Here is a 16996-nt window from a genome sequence, read left to right as displayed (position 1 = left end):
ACGCCGGTCGCGGCGGTGGCCCAAGCCCGGGCTTTCAATGTGCCCGTGGAGACATCATCGCCACGATCGTGGAACGCAGCACGCGCCGTCTCGGCGTGCCCCGGCACCAGCGTGCTCCAGGCGTCGGCCCACGGGCTCCCCATCCGGCCCGTCTTGAAACACGGACCAAGGAGTCTGACATGCGTGCGAGTCAACGGGCCAGGAAACCCGTAAGGCGCAAGGAAGCTGATTGGCGGGATCCCTCGCGGGTGCACCGCCGACCGACCTTGATCTTCTGAGAAGGGTTCGAGTGCGAGCATGCCCGTCGGGACCCGAAAGATGGTGAACTATGCCTGAGCGGGGCGAAGCCAGAGGAAACTCTGGTGGAGGCCCACAGCGATACTGACGTGCAAATCGTTCGTCTGACTTGGGTATAGGGGTGAAAGACTAATCGAACTGTCTAGTAGCTGGTTCCCTCCGAAGTTTCCCTCAGGATAGCTGGAGCCCCCGTCGAGTTCTATCGGGTAAAGCCAATGATTAGAGGCATCGGGGGCGCAACGCCCTCGACCTATTCTCAAACTTTAAATAGAAAAAAGTTTCAAAAATCGTGAAAAATAGAAAATGGGTCGTCTTGCCACGAAACTTCAGATGAAGGCGTAGGGGACCATTGTATGAATTTACAAGCCATAAAAATGGCATTGGCATGGTAGAAATATGAAGATGTGCTTGAACCCACCTACCACTCGTTCGATCTCCGGCTTGCGCATCCTACCTTTCTGGTCGGCTGAGCGTCTGCATGCTCGTTTCGTGGGTTGACTTAGGCATACAGAGTTCATCCCCAGTCTAAGCATATGGAGTTCATTCCCAGTCTAAGATCGGACCGGACCGAGGGTTGCGATAGTAGGATCGATAGCACATTGGGAGGGATCGAGTCGGTCCCCAGCTTACGCATTCTGCCTCTCCGATCGACTGAGTGCCCGCACGCTCATTTCGTGGGTTGGCTTAGGCATACGAAGTTCATTGCATGTCTAAGCATACAGAGTTCATTCCCAGTCTAAGATCAGACCGGACTAAGGGTTGCAATAGCAAGACTAGCAACAGGATCAGCAGCACGTAAGGGGGATCGGACTGATCCCTGGCTTGCGTATTCTACCTCTTTGATCGGCTGAATGCCCGCACGCTCATTTCTTGGGTTGGCTTAGGCATCGGACTTCATTCCATGTCTAAGCCCCAGCCTGACCGAAGGTTGTGGCAGCAGGACCGGTAACGGGATCGGGGTTGTGGCAGCACATAGAGGGGGACCGAACTGATCCCCGACTTATGTATTATGCCTCTCCGGTCGGCCTCCCCAATCGGCTGAGCGCCTGCACGCTCGTTTCATGGTTGACTTAGGCATACGAAGTTCATCTCTAGTCTAAGCATACGGAGTTCATTCCCAGTCTAAGATTGGACCAAACCGAGGGTTGCGGCAGCAGGATCGGTAGCACGCAGGGGGATCGAGCCGATCCTTGGCTTAAGCATTCTACCTCTGTATGCCTCTCCGCCCGCACTCCCATTTCGTGGGTTGGCTTAGCCATAGGGAGTTCATTCCATGTCTAAGCCCCAGCCAAATAGAGGGTGGTGGCAGTGGGACCAGAAGCACACAGAAGGGGATCGGGCCGATCCCCGACTTGTGCATTATGCCTCTCCGGCCAGCTCAGCGCTCGAACGCTTGTTTCATTAGTTAACTTAGGCATACAGAGTTCATTCCCAGTCTAAGATTGGACCGGACTGAGGGTTGTGACTGCAGGATCGACCACATGCAGGGGGGACCGAACCGGTCCCCAGCTTACGCATTCTACCTCTCCAACCGGCTAAGCGCTTGCACGCTCGTTTCATGGGTTGGCTTAGGCATACGGAGTTCATTCCATGTCTAAGCATACGGAGTTCATTCCCAATCTAAGATCGGACCGGACTGAGGGTTACGATAGCAGGACCAGTAGCAGGATCGGTAGCATACAGGGGGAGACTGGGCCGATCCCCAGCTTGTGTATTCTGCCTCTCCGACTAGCCTCTCTAGTCGGCTGAGCGCTTGCACACTCGTTTCATGGGTTGACTTAGGCATACAGAGTTCATCCCTAATCTAAGCATATGGAGTTCATTCCCAGTCTAAGAGTTTGAGCCACGATGCACATACTGGGCTAGGGCGTGTGCTGGTGCCACATTTTTTTCACCCGGGGCACCATCGTCGGAGCTTCATCGAAGAGCCTAACCGGCGGCATTGGGGGGGCGGGGGGTGTGCGCACATGATGTGCGATGGGTGCTGGTACTTAGCCCTTGTATTGGCCCCCTATCCCTCATCAAACCTTGAGAACTCACACCCCTTTAAAGCGCATTTGAGATTTTATAGGTTTGCTGCCAGTAGCCATTAAAGTGTCTAAAATGGGGTCGCTTTTTTCAAATGGTCACAAAATATTCTCCACTTCAAGTCTTTAGCTGAATTTTTTTATGCATGCGAACAAAAATACAAGGATCACCTCAACCAAATTTGGGGACAAAACTCTTTCTAAAAAAATTTTTAAAAATCCTGAACTGCAAAAAGTTTCAAAAATCATGAAAAATAGAAAATGGGTTGTCTTGCCACGAAACTTCACATGAAGGCGTAGGGGACCATTTTATGAATTTACAAGCCATAAAAATGGCATTGGCATGGCAGAAATATGGAGATGTGCTTGAACCCTCCTACCACATGTTCGATCCTCGGCATGTGCATCCTGCCTCTCTGATCGACTGAGCGTCTGCACGCTCGTTTCATGGGTTGACTTAGGCATATGGAGTTCATCCCTAGTCTAAGCACACGGAGTTCCTTCCTAGTCTAAGATCAGACCAGACTGAGGGTTGCGGTAGTAGGATCGGTAGCACGCAAGGAGGACCGGGTCGATCCCCGACTTACGTATTCTGCCTCTCCGACCAGCTAAGTGCCTGCACGCCAGTTTCATGGGTTGGCTTAGGCATAGGGAGTTCATTCCATGTCTAAACCGTAGCCGGACCTAGGGTTATGGCAGCGGGACCGATAGCACGCAGAGGGAAATCGGGCCGATCCTCTACTTGCGCATTATGCCTCTCCGATCGGCTCAGCGCATGAACGCTCATTTCGTGGGTTGACTTTGGCATACAAAGTTCATTCCCAGTCTAAGATCAGATCGGACCGAGGGTTCTGGCAGTAGGATCGACAACATGCAGGGGGATCGAATCGGTCCCCGACTTGCGCATTCTGCCTCTCCGACCGACTGAGTTCCCGCACATTCGTTTCATGGGTTGGCTTAGGCATACGGAGTTCATTCCATGTCTAAGCATATGGAGTTCATTCCCAGTCTAAGATCGGATCGGATCGAGGGTTGCGACAGCAGGATCGGCAGCACGCAGATTGGGATCGGGCCGATCCCCGGCTTGTTTATTCTACCTCTACGGCTGGCTGAATGGTCGCACACTCATTTCGTGGGTTGGCTTAGGCATACGAAGTTCATTCCATGTCTAAGCCCCAACCGAACCGAGGGTTGTGGTAGCAGCACCGGTAGCAGGATCGGCAGCATGCAGAGGGGGACTGGGCTGATCCCTGGCTTACGTATTATGCTTCTCTGACCAACCTCTCCAGCCGGCTGAGCACTCGCACGCTCATTTCATGGGTTGACTTAGGCATACGGAGTTCATCCCTAGTCTATGCACACGGAGTTCATTCCCAGTCTAAGATCAGCCCGCAGAGGGGATCGAGCCGATCCATGGCTTACGCATTCTACCTCTTCTGTCGACTAAGCGCCCGCACGCTCGTTTTGTGGGTTGGCTTAGGCATAGGGAGTTCATTCAATGTCTAAGCCCCAGCTGGACCGAGGGTTATGGCAGCAGGACCGGCAGCCAGATCGAACGCATGCAAAGGGGGATCGGGCTGATCCTCGGCTTCGCATTATGCCTTTCTGACTAGCCTCTTCGATCGACTGAGTGCCCGTATGCTCGTTTTGTGGGTTGACTTAGGCGTACGGAGTTCATCCCTAGTCTAAGCATACGGAGCTCATTCCCAGTCTAAGATCAGACCGGACTGAAGGTTGTCACGATAGGATCAGCAGCACGCAGAGGGGATCGGGCTGATCCATGGCTTACGCATTCTACCTCTCTGGCCGACTGAGCGCCCGCACGCTTGTTTTATGGGTTGGCTTAGGTATAGGGAGTTCATTCCATGTCTAAGCAGTCAGACCGAGAGTTGTGGTAGTGGGACCGGTAGCACACAGAAGGGGACCGGGTCGATCTCCAGCTTACGCATTTTGGCTCTTCAATCGGTTGAGCACCCGCACACTCACTTCATGGGTTGGCTTAGGCATATAGAGTTCATTCCCAGTGTAAGATCAGACCGAACCGAGGGTTGTGACAGCAGGATCGATAGCATGGTGGGTGGGATCGAACTGGTCCCCGACTTATGCATTCTGCCTCTCCGATCAGTTAAACGCCCACACGCTCGTTTCGTGGGTTGGCTTAGGCATACGGAGTTCATTCCATGTCTACGCATATGGAGTTCATTCCCAGTCTAAGATCAGACTGGACCAAGGGTTGCGGCAGCAGGACTAGCAGCAGGATCGACAGCATGTTGGGGGGGACTGGGCCGATCCCCAGCTTGCGTATTCTGCCTCTCCGACCGAACTCTCCAGCCGGCTGAGCGCCCGCACGCTCGTTTCATCAGTTGACTTAGGCATACGGAGTTCATCCCCAGTCTAAGCATACGGAGTTCATTCCCAGTCTAAGATAGAATCGGACCGAGGGTTGCTACAGCAGGATCAGCAGTATGTCGGGGGGATCGAGTCGATCCCCGACTTGCACATTCTTCCTCTCCCATCGGCTGAGCACCCGCACGCCCGTTTCGTGGGTTGGCTTAGGCATAGGAAGTTCATTCCATGTCTAAGCCCCAGTCGGACCAAGGGTTGTGGCAGCGGGACCGACAGCATGCAGAGGGGGACCGAGCTGATCCTCAGCCTGTGCATTCTGTCTCTCCGATCGGCTGAACGCCCACACGCTCGTTTCGTGGGTTGGCTTAGGCATACAAAGTTCATTCCATGTCTAAGCCCCAACCGGACCGAGGGTTATGGCAGCAGGACCGGTAGCGAGATTGGCAGCATGCAGAGGGGGATCGGGTTGATCCCTGACTTGTGCATTATGCCTCTTCGATCAGCCTATCCGATCGACTGAGCGCCCGCACGCTCGTTTCATGGGTAGACTTAGGCATACAGAGTTTATCCCCAGTCTAAGCATACGAAGTTCATTTCCAGCCTATGATCAAACTGGACCAAGGGTTGCGGCAGTAGAACCGACAGCACGTAGGGGGATTGAGCTGATCCCTGGCTTATGCATTCTGCCTCTCCGACTGGCTGAGCGCCCGCACGCCTGTTTCGTGGGTTGGCTTAGGCATAGGGAGTTCATTCCATGTCTAAGCCCCAGTCGGACCGAGGGTTGTGGCAGCGGGATCGGCAGCATGCAGGGGGGATCGGGCCGATCCCTAACTTGTGCATTATGCCTCTCTGATCGGCTCAATGCTCGAACGCTCATTTCATGGGTTGACTTAGACATACGAAGTTCATTCCCAGTCTAAGATCGGACCAGACCGAGGGTTGTGGCAACAAGATCCACAGTACGTAGGGAGGGATTGGGCTGGTCCCTGACTTACGCATTCTGCCTCTCCACTCGGTTGAGCACTTGCACGCTCGTTTCATGGGTTGGCTTAGGCATACGGAGTTCATTCCATGTCTAAGCATATGGAGTTCATTTCTAGTCTAAGATCGGACCAGACTGAGGGTTGTGGTAGCAGGACCAGCAGCAGGATCGGTAGCACGTAGGGGGGACCAGGTTGATCCCTGGCTTGCATATTCCACCTCTCTGGCTGGCCTCTCTGACCGACTGAGTGCACGCACGCTCGTTTCATGGGTTGACTTAGGCATACGGAGTTCATCCCCAGTCTAAGTTTACAGAGTTCATTCCCAGTCTAAGATAGGACCAGATCGAGGGTTACGATAGTAGGATTAACAGCACATTAGGGGGATCGAGTTGGTCCCCGACTTACGTATTCTGCCTCTTCGGTCGACTGAGCGCCCGCACGCTCGTTTCATGGGTTGGCTTAGGCATACGAAGTTCATTCCATGTCTAAGCATACGGAGTTCAATGTCAGTCTAAGAGTTTGAGCTACAGTGCACATGTTGGGCTTAGGCATGTGCTGGTGCCACAATTTTTTTTGCTCGAGGCACCATCGCCCGGAGCATCGTCGGAGACCTTAACCGGCGTCATTGGGGGTTTCGGTGATTGGGGGGCCATGGGGGTGTGCGCACATGATGTGCGATGGGTGCTGGTAGTTGGCCCTTATATTGGCCCCCTATCCCTCATCAAACCTTGAGAAGTCACACCCCCTTAAAGAGCATTTGAGATTTTATAGGTTTGCTGCCAGTAGCTATTAAAATGTCTAAAATAGGGACACTTTTTTCAAACGGTCACAAAATCTTCTCCACTTCGAGTTTTTTAGCTGAATGTTTTGTGCATGCTAACAAAAATACAAGGATCACCTTTGCCAAATTTTGGGGCAAAACTCTTTCTAAAAAAATTTTAAAAAATCCCGAACCGTAAAAAGTTTTGAAAATCATGAAAAATAGAAAACGGGTCGCCTTGCCACGAAACTTCACATGAAAGTGTAGGGGACCATTGTATGAATTTACAAGCAATAAAACCGGAATTGGCATGGCAGAAATATGAAGATGTGCTTGAACCCACCAACCACCCGTTCGATCCCTGGCTTACGCATCTACCTCTCTTATCGGTTGAGCGTCCGTATGCTCGTTTTGTGGGTTGACTTAGGCATACGGAGTTCATCCCTAGTCTAAGCATACGGAGTTCAATCCCAGTCTAAGATCAAACCAGATCGAGGGTTGCGGTAGTAGGATCGGCAGCACGCAGGGGGGATCGGGCCGATCCCTAGCTTATGCATTCTACCTCTCCAGCCGGCTGAGTGCCCGCACGCCCGTTTCATGGGTTGGCTTAGGCATAAGGAGTTCATTCCATGTCTAAGCCCAAGCCAAACTGAGGGTTGTGGCAGCGGGACCGATAGCACGTAAAGGGGGATCGAGTCGATCCCCGGCTTGTGCATTATGCCACTTCGATCGACTCAGCGCCCGCATGTTCATTTTTTGGCTTGACTTAGGCATGCGAAGTTCATTCCCAGTCTAAGATCGGATCAGACCGAGGGTTGCGACAGCAGGACTGATAGCACACAGGGGGACCGGGTCTATCCCCGGCTTATGCATTCTTCCTATCCGACCGGTTGAGCGCCCGCACGCTCGTTTCATGGGTTGGCTTAGGCATACGGAGTTCATTCCATATCTAAGCATACGGAGTTCATTCCCAGTCTAAGATTAGACTGGATCGAGGGTTGCGGCAGCAGGATCGGTAGCACGCAGGGGGGACCGAGTCGATCCCCAGCTTGCCCATTCTGCCTCTCTGGTCGGTTAAGCACCCGCACACTCATTTCGTCGGTTGGTTTAGGCATACGAAGTTCATTCCTTGTCTAAGCCCCAGCCAGATCGAGGGTTGTGGTAGCAGGACCGACAGTGAAATCGGCAGCACACAGAGGGGATCAGGTTGATCCTCGGCTCGCGCATTATGCCTCTCCGACCGGCCTCTCCAGCCAGCTGAGCGCCCGCACGTTCATTTCGTGGGTTGACTTAGGCATACGGAGTTCATCCTATGTCTAAGCATACGGAGTTCATTCCCAGTCTAAGATCGGACCGGACCAAGGGTTGCGACAGCAGGATCAACAGCACGCGTGGGGGACTGGGCCGATCCCCGACTTGCGCATTCTACCTCTCCGGCTGGCTGAGTGCCCGCACGCCACTTTCGTGGGTTGGCTTAGGCATAGGGAGTTCATTCCATGTCTAGGCCCTAGCTAGACTGAGGGTTGTGGCAGTAGGACCGGTAGCACGTAGAGGGGGATCGGGTCGATCCCCGGATTGCGCATTATGCCTCTTCGACCGGCTCAACGCCCGAACGCTCATTTCATGGGTTGACTTTGGCATACGTAGTTTATTCCCAGTCTAAGATCGGACCGAAACAATGGTTACAGCAGCAAGATCGACAGCACGCAGGGAGGGGCCGGGCTGATCCTCGACTTCCACATTTTGCCTCTCCGACCGACTGAGCGCCCCCACGCTTGTTTTGTGGGTTGGCGTAGGCATACGGAGTTCATTCCATGTCTAAGCATACGGAGTTCATTCTCAGTCTAAGATCGGACTGGACCGAGGGTTGCAGCAGTAGGACCAGCAGCAGGATCGACAGTACGCAGAAGGGATCGGGTCGATCCTCGACTTGCGTATTCTACCTCTCCGACCGGTTGAGCGCCCGCATGCTCGATTCATGGGTTAACTTAGGCTTACGGAGTTCATTGAAAGTCTAAGCATACGGAGTTCATTCCCAGTCTAAGATCAAACCGGACCGAGGGTTACAAAAGCAGGATCGACAGCATGTAGATGGCACCGGGCCAATACCCAGCTTGCGCATTCTGCCTCTTCGGTCGACTGAGCACCCGCACGCCCGTTTCGTGGGTTGGCTTAGGCATAGGGAGTTCATTCCATTTCTAATTCCTAGTCGGACCGATGGTTGGGGCAACGGGACCGGCGGCACGCAGAGGGGGACTAGGTCGATCCCCATCTTGCGCATTCTGCCTCTCCAGTCGGTTGAGCGCCCGCACATTCGTTACGTGGGTTGGCTTAGGCATACGGAGTTCATTCCATGTCTAAGCAAACGGAGTTCATTCCCAGTCTAAGAGTTTGAGCCACGGTGAACATGTTGGGCTCGGGCATGTGCTGGTGTCGCATTTTCTCCGCCCGGGGCACCATCGTCAGAGCATCATCAGAGCATCGTCGGAAAGCCTAACAGGCGGCATTGGGGGTTTCGGTGATTGGGGGGGTTGGGGGGTGTGCATACATGATGTGTGATGGGTGGTGGTACTTGGCCCTTATATTGGCCCCTTATCCCTCATCAAACCTCGAGAACTCACACCCCCTTAAAGAGCATTTGAGATTTTATAGGTTTGTTGCCAGTAGCCATTAAAGTGTCTGAAATGGGGACACATTTTTCAAATGGTCACAAAATCTTCTCCACTTCGAGTTTTTAGCTGAATTTTTTGTGGATCCCAACAAAAATACAAGGATCACCTCTACCAAATTTTGGGGCAAAACTCTCTCTAAAAAAATTTAAAAAAATCCTGAACCGTAAAAAGTATTGAAAATCATGAAAAATAAAAAACGGGTCGTCTTAGCACGAAACTTCACATGAACGCATAAGGGACCATTGTATGAATTTACAAGCCATAAAAATGGCATTGGCACAGCAAAAATATGAAGATATGCTTGAACCCACCTACCACCCGTTCCATCCCCAGCTTACGCATCCTGCCTCTCTGGTCGGCTGAGCGTCCGCACGCTCGTTTCATGAGTTGACTTAGGCATATGGAGTTCATCCCCAGTCCAAGCACACGGAGTTCATTCCTAGTCTAAGATCGGACCAGACTGAGGGTTGCGACAGCAGGATAGACAGCACGCAGGGGGGATCGGACTGATCCCCGGCTTGCACATTCTACCTCTCCGGCCAGCTAAGTGCCTGCACGCCTGTTTCATGGGTTGGCTTAGGCATAGGGAGTTCATTCCATGTCTAAGCCCTAGCCGGACCTAATGTTATGGCAGCGGGACTGACAGCACGCAGAGGGACCGACAGAATGCAGAGGGACCGACAGCACGTAGAAGGGGATCGGGCCGATCCCCTGCTTGTGCATTATGCCTCTCCGATCGACTCAGCGCCCGCACGCTCATTTCATGGGTTGACTTAGGCATATGGAGTTCATTCTCAGTCTAAGATCAGACCAGACTGAGGGTTGCGGTAGCAAGATCGACAGCACGCAGGGGGAATCGGGTCGGTCCTCAGATTGCGCATTCTGCGTCTCCGATCGGCTGAGCGCCCGCACGCTCGTTTTGTGGGTTGGCTGAGGCATACGGAGTTCATTCCCAGTCTAAGATCGGACCGAACTGAGGGTTACGACAGCAGGACCAGTAGCAGGATCGGTAGCATGCAGGGGGGACCGGGCCGATCCCCGGCTTACGCATTCTGCCCCTCTGGCCGGCTGAGCGTCCGCACGCTCGTTTCATGGGTTGGCTTAGGCATATGGAGTTCATTCCATGTCTAGGCCCCAGTCGGACCGAGGGTTGTGGCAGCAAGACCGACAATGGAATCGGTAGCATGCAGAGGGGGATCGGGCTGATCCCCAGCTTGTGCATTATGCCTCTTCGGTCAGCCTCTCTGACTGGCTGAGCGCCCGCACGCTCGTTTTGTGGGTTGACTTTGGCATACAGAGTTCATTCCCAGTCTAAGTTTACAGAGTTCATTCCTAGTCTAAGATCAGATCGGACCGAGGGTTACGGCAGCAGGATTGATAGCATACAGGGGGGATCGGGCCGATCCCTGGCTTGCGCATTCTGCCTCTCCGACCGGCTGAGCGCCCGTGCGCCCGTTTTATGGGTTGGCTTAGGCATAGGGAGTTTATTCCATGTCTAAGCCCCAGTCAAACCAAGGGTTGTGGCATCGGGATCGACAGCACGTAGAGGGGGATCGAACCGATCCTTGGCTTGCGCGTTATGCCTCTCCATCCAGCTTAGCGCCCGAACGCTCATTCCATGGGTTGACCTAGGCATACGGAGTTCATTCCCAGTCCAAGATTGGATCGGACCGCAGGTTGCGGCAGCACGTAATGGGGGACCAAACCGGTCCCCTGCTTGTGCATTCTGCCTCTCCAGCCGGTTGAGCAGCCACACGCTCGTTTCATGGGTTGGTTTAGGCATACAGAGTTCATTCCATGTCTAAGCATACGGAGTTCATTCCCAGTCTAAGATCAGACCGGACCGAGGGTTGCGGCAGCAGGATCGGCAGCACGCAGGGTGGACCGAGCCTTTTCGGTCGGCTGAAAGCCCGCACGCCCGTTTCATGGGTTGGCTTAGGCAAAAGGAGTTCATTCCTTGTCTAAGCCCCAACCAGACCGAGGGTTATGGCAGCGGGACCGGCAGTACGCAGAGGGGGATTGGGTCGGTCCTCGCCTTGCGCATTCTGTCACTCCGGCCGGCTGAGCGCCCGCACACTCATTTCGTGGGTTGGTTTAGGCATACGGAGTTCATTCCATGTCTAAGCCCCAGCCAGTCTGCGGGTTGTGGCAGCAGGACTGGCAGCGAGATCATTAGCGCATAGAGGGAGATCGGGCCGATCCCCGGCTTGCGCATTATGCCTCTCTGGCCAGCCTCTCCGGTAGGCTGAATGCTCGTACGCTCGTTTCATGGGTTGACTTAGGCATACGGACTTCATCCCCAGTCTAAGCATACGGAGTTCATTCCCAGTCTAAGATCGGACCAGACCGAGGGTTACGATAGCAGGATCGACAGTACGTAGGGGGGACCGTGCCGTTCCCCGGCATGCGCATTCTGCCTCTCCGGTTGGCTGAGCGCCCGCACGCCCGTTTCGTGGGTTGGCTTAGGCATAGGGAGTTTATTCCATGTCTAAGCCCCAACTGGACTAAGGGTTGTGGCAGCGGGATCGGCAGCACGCAGAGGGGGACTGGGTCGATCCCCGGCTTGTGCATTATGCCTCTCCAACCTGTTCAGCGCCCAAACGCTCATTTCGTGGGTTGACTTAGGCATGCGGAGTTCATTCCCAATCTAAGATCAGACCGGACCGAGTGTAGTAGCATAATCGACAGTAGGCAGGGGGGACCAGGTTGATCCCCAGCTTACGCATTCTGCCTCTCCGACCGGTTGAGCGCCCGCACGCTCATTTCGTGGATTGTCTTAGGCATACGGAGTTCATTCCATGTCTAAGCATACGGAGTTCATTCCCAATCTAAGATCAGACCAGACCGAGGGTTGTGGCAGCAGGACCAGCAGTAAGATTAGCAGCATGCAGGAGGGACCGGGTCGATCCCCAGCTTGCGCATTTTGCCTCTCCAGTCGGCTGAGCACCCGCACGCTTGTTTCATGGGTTGGCTTAGGCATACGGAGTTCATTCCATGTCTAAGCATACAGAGTTCATTCCCAGTCTAAGATCGGATCAAACCGAGGGTTACGACAGTAGGATCGGTAGCATGCAGGGGGGACCAAGCCGATCCCCGGCTTGCGTATTCTGCCTCTCCGACCGACTAAGTGCCCGCACGCCCGTTTCATGGGTTGGCTTAGGTATAGGGAGTTTATTCCATGTCTAAGCCCTAGCCAGATCAAGGGTTGTGGCATCGGGATCGACAGCACACAAAAAGGGATCGGACCAGTCATCGGCTTGCGCATTATGCCTCTCCTTCCGACTTAGCGCCCGAACGCTCGTTTCGTGGGTTGACTTAGGCATATGGAGTTCATTCCTAGTCTAACATCGGATCGGACCGAAGCTTCCGGTAGCAGGATCGATAGCATGTAGAGGGGACCAAGCCGATCATCGGCCTGCGCATTCTACCTCTCCAGTCGGCTGAGCACCCGCACGCTCGTTTCGTGGGTTGGCTTAGGCATACAGAGTTCATTCCATGTCTAAGCATACGGAGTTCATTCCCAGTCTAAGATCAGACTGGACCGAGGGTTGTGGCAGTAGGATCGGTAGCACGCAGGAGACCGAACCTCTTCGGTCAGCTGATCGCCTGTACGCCCGTTTTGTGGGTTGGCTTAAGCATAGGGAGTTCATTCCCAGTGTAAGATCAAACTGGACCGAGGGTTACGATAGCAGGATTGGCTGTACGAAGGGGGGACCGTACCGTTCCCTGACTTACGCATTCTACCTCTTCGTTGGCTGAGCGCCCGCACGCCCGTTTCATGGGTTGGCTTAGGTATAGGGAGTTTATTCCATGTCTAAGCCCCAGTTGGATCAAGGGTTGTGGCAGTAGGACCGACAGCACGCAGAGGGGGACCGGGTCGATCCCCGGCTTGTGCATTATGCCTCTCCGACCGGCTCAGCGCCTGAACGCTCATTTTATGGGTTGACTTAGGCATGCAGAGTTCATTCCCAGTCTAAGATCGAACCGGACCGAGCATTACGACAATAGAATCTACAATAGGCATGGGGGAACGGGCCGATCCCCGGCTTGCGCACTCTGCCCCTCTGGTCGGCTGAACGCCCGCATGCTCATTTCGTGGGTTGGCTTAGGCATGCGGAGTTCATTCCATATCTAAGCATATGAAGTTCATTCCCAGTCTAAGATCAGATCGGATCGAGGGTTGCGGTAGTAGGACCAGTGGTAGGATCAGTAGCACGCAGGGGGGATCGGGTCGATCCCCGGCTTGCACATTCTGCCTCTTCTGTTGGCTGAGCACCTGCACACTCATTTTATGGGTTAGGTTACGCATACAGAGTTCATTCAATGTCTAAGAATACAGAGTTCATTCCCAGTCAAGATCTAACTAGACCGATGGTTACGGTAGCAGGATCGGCAGCACGCAAGGGGGTCCGAGCCTCTCCGATCGGCTGAGCACTTGTACGCCCATTTCGTGGGTTGGCTTAGGCATAGGGAGTTCTTTCCATGTCTAAGGCTCAGTCGGACTGAGGGTTGTGGCAACGGGATCGGCAGCACGCAGAGGGGGACTAGGCCGGTCCCCGGCTTGCGCATTCTGCCTCTCCAGCCAGCTAAGCGCCCGCACGCTCGTTTTGTAGGTTGGCATAGGGATACGGAGTTTATTCCATGTCTAAGACCCAGTCGGTCTGAGAGATGTGATAGCAGGACCGGCACAGGATCGGCAGCATGTAAAGGGGGATGGGGCTGATCCCCGGCTTACGCATTATGCCTCTCTGGGCGGCCTCTCTGGCAGGCTGAGCGCCCGTACGCTCGTTTCATTGGTTGACTTAGGCATACGGAGTTCATCCCCAGTCTAAGCATACAGAGTTCATTCCCAGTCTAAGATCAGACGGGATCGAGGGTTGCGATAGCAGGATTGGCAGCACGCAGGGGGGACCGTGCCGTTCCCCAGCTTGTGCATTCTGCCTCTCCGATTGGCTGAGTGCCCGCACGTTCGTTCCGTGGGTTGGCTTAGGCATAGGGAGTTTATTCCATGTCTAAGCCCTAGCTAGACCGAAGGTTGTGGTAGCGGGATCGACAGCATGCAGAGGGGGACCGGGTCGATCCCCGGCTTGTGCATTATCCCTCTCCGGCCGACTCAGTGCTCGAACGCTTGTTTCGTGGGTTGACTTAGGCATCCGGAGTTCATTCCTAGACTAAGATCAGATCGAACCGAGCGTTGCAGCAGTAGAATCGACAACAGGCAGGGGGGACTGGGCTGATCCCTGATTTACGTGTTCTACCTCTTCGGCCAACTGAGCGTCTGCACGCTTGTTTCGTGGGTTGGCTTACACATACGGAGTTCATTCCATGTCTAAGCATATGGAGTACATTCCCAGTCTAAGATCAGACCAGACCGGGGGTTGTGGCAGTAGGACTAGCAGCAAGATCAGCAGCACATAGAAGGGGATCGATCCAATCCTCAGCTTACGTATTCTGCCCTCCGGTCGGCTGAGTGCCCGCATGTTCGTTTCCTAGGTTGGCTTAGCATACGGAGTTCATTCCATGTCTAACCCTAGCCGCACCGAGGGTTGTGGCAGTAGGACCTGCAGCGGGATTGGTAGCACCCAAGGCGGATCGGGCTGATCCCCAGATTGTGCATTATGCCTCTACAGTCGGCCTCTCCGGTTAACTGAGCGCCCGCACGCTCGTTTCGTGGGTTGAGATAGGCATACAGAGTTCATCCCCGATCTAAGCATACAGAGTTCCCAGTCTAAGATCGAATCGGACCAAGGGTTGTGGCTGCAGGATCGACAGCACGTAGGGGAGACCGAGCTGATCCCCGACTTGTGCATTCTACCTCTCCGGCCGGTTGAGCACTTGCAAACTCATTTTATGGGTTCGCTTATGCATACGGAGTTCATTCAATGTCTAAGCATACGGAGTTCATTCCCAGTCTAAGATCTAACCGGATCGAGGGTTACGGCAGCAGGATCGGTAGCACGCAGGGGGGTCTGAGCCTCTCCGATCGGTTGAGCACCCGTACGCCCGTTTCATGGGTTGGCTTAGGCATAGGGAGTTCATTCCATGACTAAGCCCTAGCCAGATTGAGGGTTGTGGCAGCAGGATCAACAGCACGCAAAGGGGGACCAGGCCCATTCTCGACTTACGCTTTCTGCCTCTCTAACCGGCTGAGCGCCCGCACGCTCCTTGCATGGGTTGGCTTAGGCATATGGATTTCATTCCATGTCTAAGCATATGGAGTTCATTCGTAGTCTAAGAGTTTGAGCCATAGTGCATATCCTAGGCTCAGGCATGTGTTGGTGCTGCATTTTTTTTGCTCGAGGCACCATCGTCGGAGCATCGTCAGAGAGCCTAACCGGTGGCATTGGGGGTTTCGATGATTAGGGGGCCAGGGGGGGTGTACGCACATGATGTGCGATGGGTGCTGGTACTTGGCCCTTATATTGGCCCCCTATCCCTCATCAAACCTCGAGAACTAACACCCCCTTAAAAAGCATTTAAGATTTTATAGGTTTGCTGCCAGTAGCCATTAAAGTGTCTGAAATGGGGACACTTTTTTCAAACGGTCACAAAATCTTCTCCACTTCGAGTTTTTAGCTGAATTGTTTTGTGCATGCCAACAAAAATACAAGGATCACCTCTACCAAATTTGGGGACAAAACTCTCTCTAAAAAAATTTAAAAAAATCTCAAATCGTAAAAAGTTTTGAAAATCGTGAACAATAGAAAACGGGTCGTCTTGCCATGAAACTTCACATGAAGGCATAGGGGACCATTGTATGAATTTGCAAGCCATAAAAAAGGCATTGGCATGGCAGAAATATGATGATGTGGTTGAACCCACCTACCACCCGTTTGATTCTTGGCTTGCGCATCCTGCTCTCTGGTCGGCTGAATGTTCGCATGCTCATTTCGTGGGTTGACTTAGGCATACGGAGTTCATCCCAAGTCTAAGCATACGGAGTTCATTCCCAGTCTAAGATCAGACTGGACCGAGGGTTACGACAATAGGATCGACAGCATGCAAGGGGGATCGGGCCAATCCCTGGCTTGTGTATTCTGCCTCTCCAGCCTGCTGAGCGCCCGTACTCCCCATTTCGTGGGTTGGCTTAGGCATAGGGAGTTCATTCCATGTCTAAGCCCCAGCCGGACTGAGGGTTGCCGCAACGGGACCGGCAGCACGCATAGGGGGATCGGGTCGATCCCCAGCTTGCGCATTATACCTCTTCGACCGGTTCAGCGGCCGCACGCTTGTTTCGTGGGTTGACTTAGGCATACAGAGTTCATTCCCAATCTAAGATCGGACAGGATCGAGGGTTCCGACAGCAGGATCGACAGCACGTAGGGGGGACCGGGTCGGTCCCTGACTTGCGCATTCTGCCTCTTCGACTGACTGAGCACCCGCATGCTTGTTTCATAGGTTGGCTTAGGCATACGGAGTTCATTTCCAGTTTAAGATTGGATCGGATCGAGGGTTGTGGCAGTAGGACCAGCAGTAGGATCGACAGGACGCAGAGGGAGATCAGGCCGATCCCCGGCTTGCGCATTCTGCCTCTCCAACCGGCTGAGTGTCCGCATGCTCGTTTTGTGGGTTGACTTTGGCATACGTAGTTGATCCCTAGTGTATGCATATGATGTTCACTCCCAGTCTAAGATCGAACCAAATCGAGGGTTACGATAGTAGGATCGACAGCACGCAGGGGGGACCAGGCTGATCCTCGGCTTACGCATTCTACCTTTTCGGCTCGCTGAGCGCCCGCACGCCCGTTTTATGGGTTGGCTTAGGCATAGGGAGTTCATTCCATGTCTAAGCCCCAACTGGATCATGGGTTGTGGCAGTAGGACCGACAGCACACAGAGGGGGACCGTGCCGATCCCTGGCTTGCACATTCTGCCTCTCCGACCGACTGAGCACCCGCACGCTCGTTTCGTG

Source organism: Durio zibethinus, chromosome 20, assembly GCF_047325235.1.
Source record: "Durio zibethinus cultivar Kanyao isolate XHJ-2024 chromosome 20, ASM4732523v1, whole genome shotgun sequence".
Taxonomy (NCBI): domain Eukaryota; kingdom Viridiplantae; phylum Streptophyta; class Magnoliopsida; order Malvales; family Malvaceae; genus Durio; species Durio zibethinus.
The sequence above is the reverse complement of the archived record's forward strand: the minus strand, read 5'-3'. Positions refer to the sequence as shown.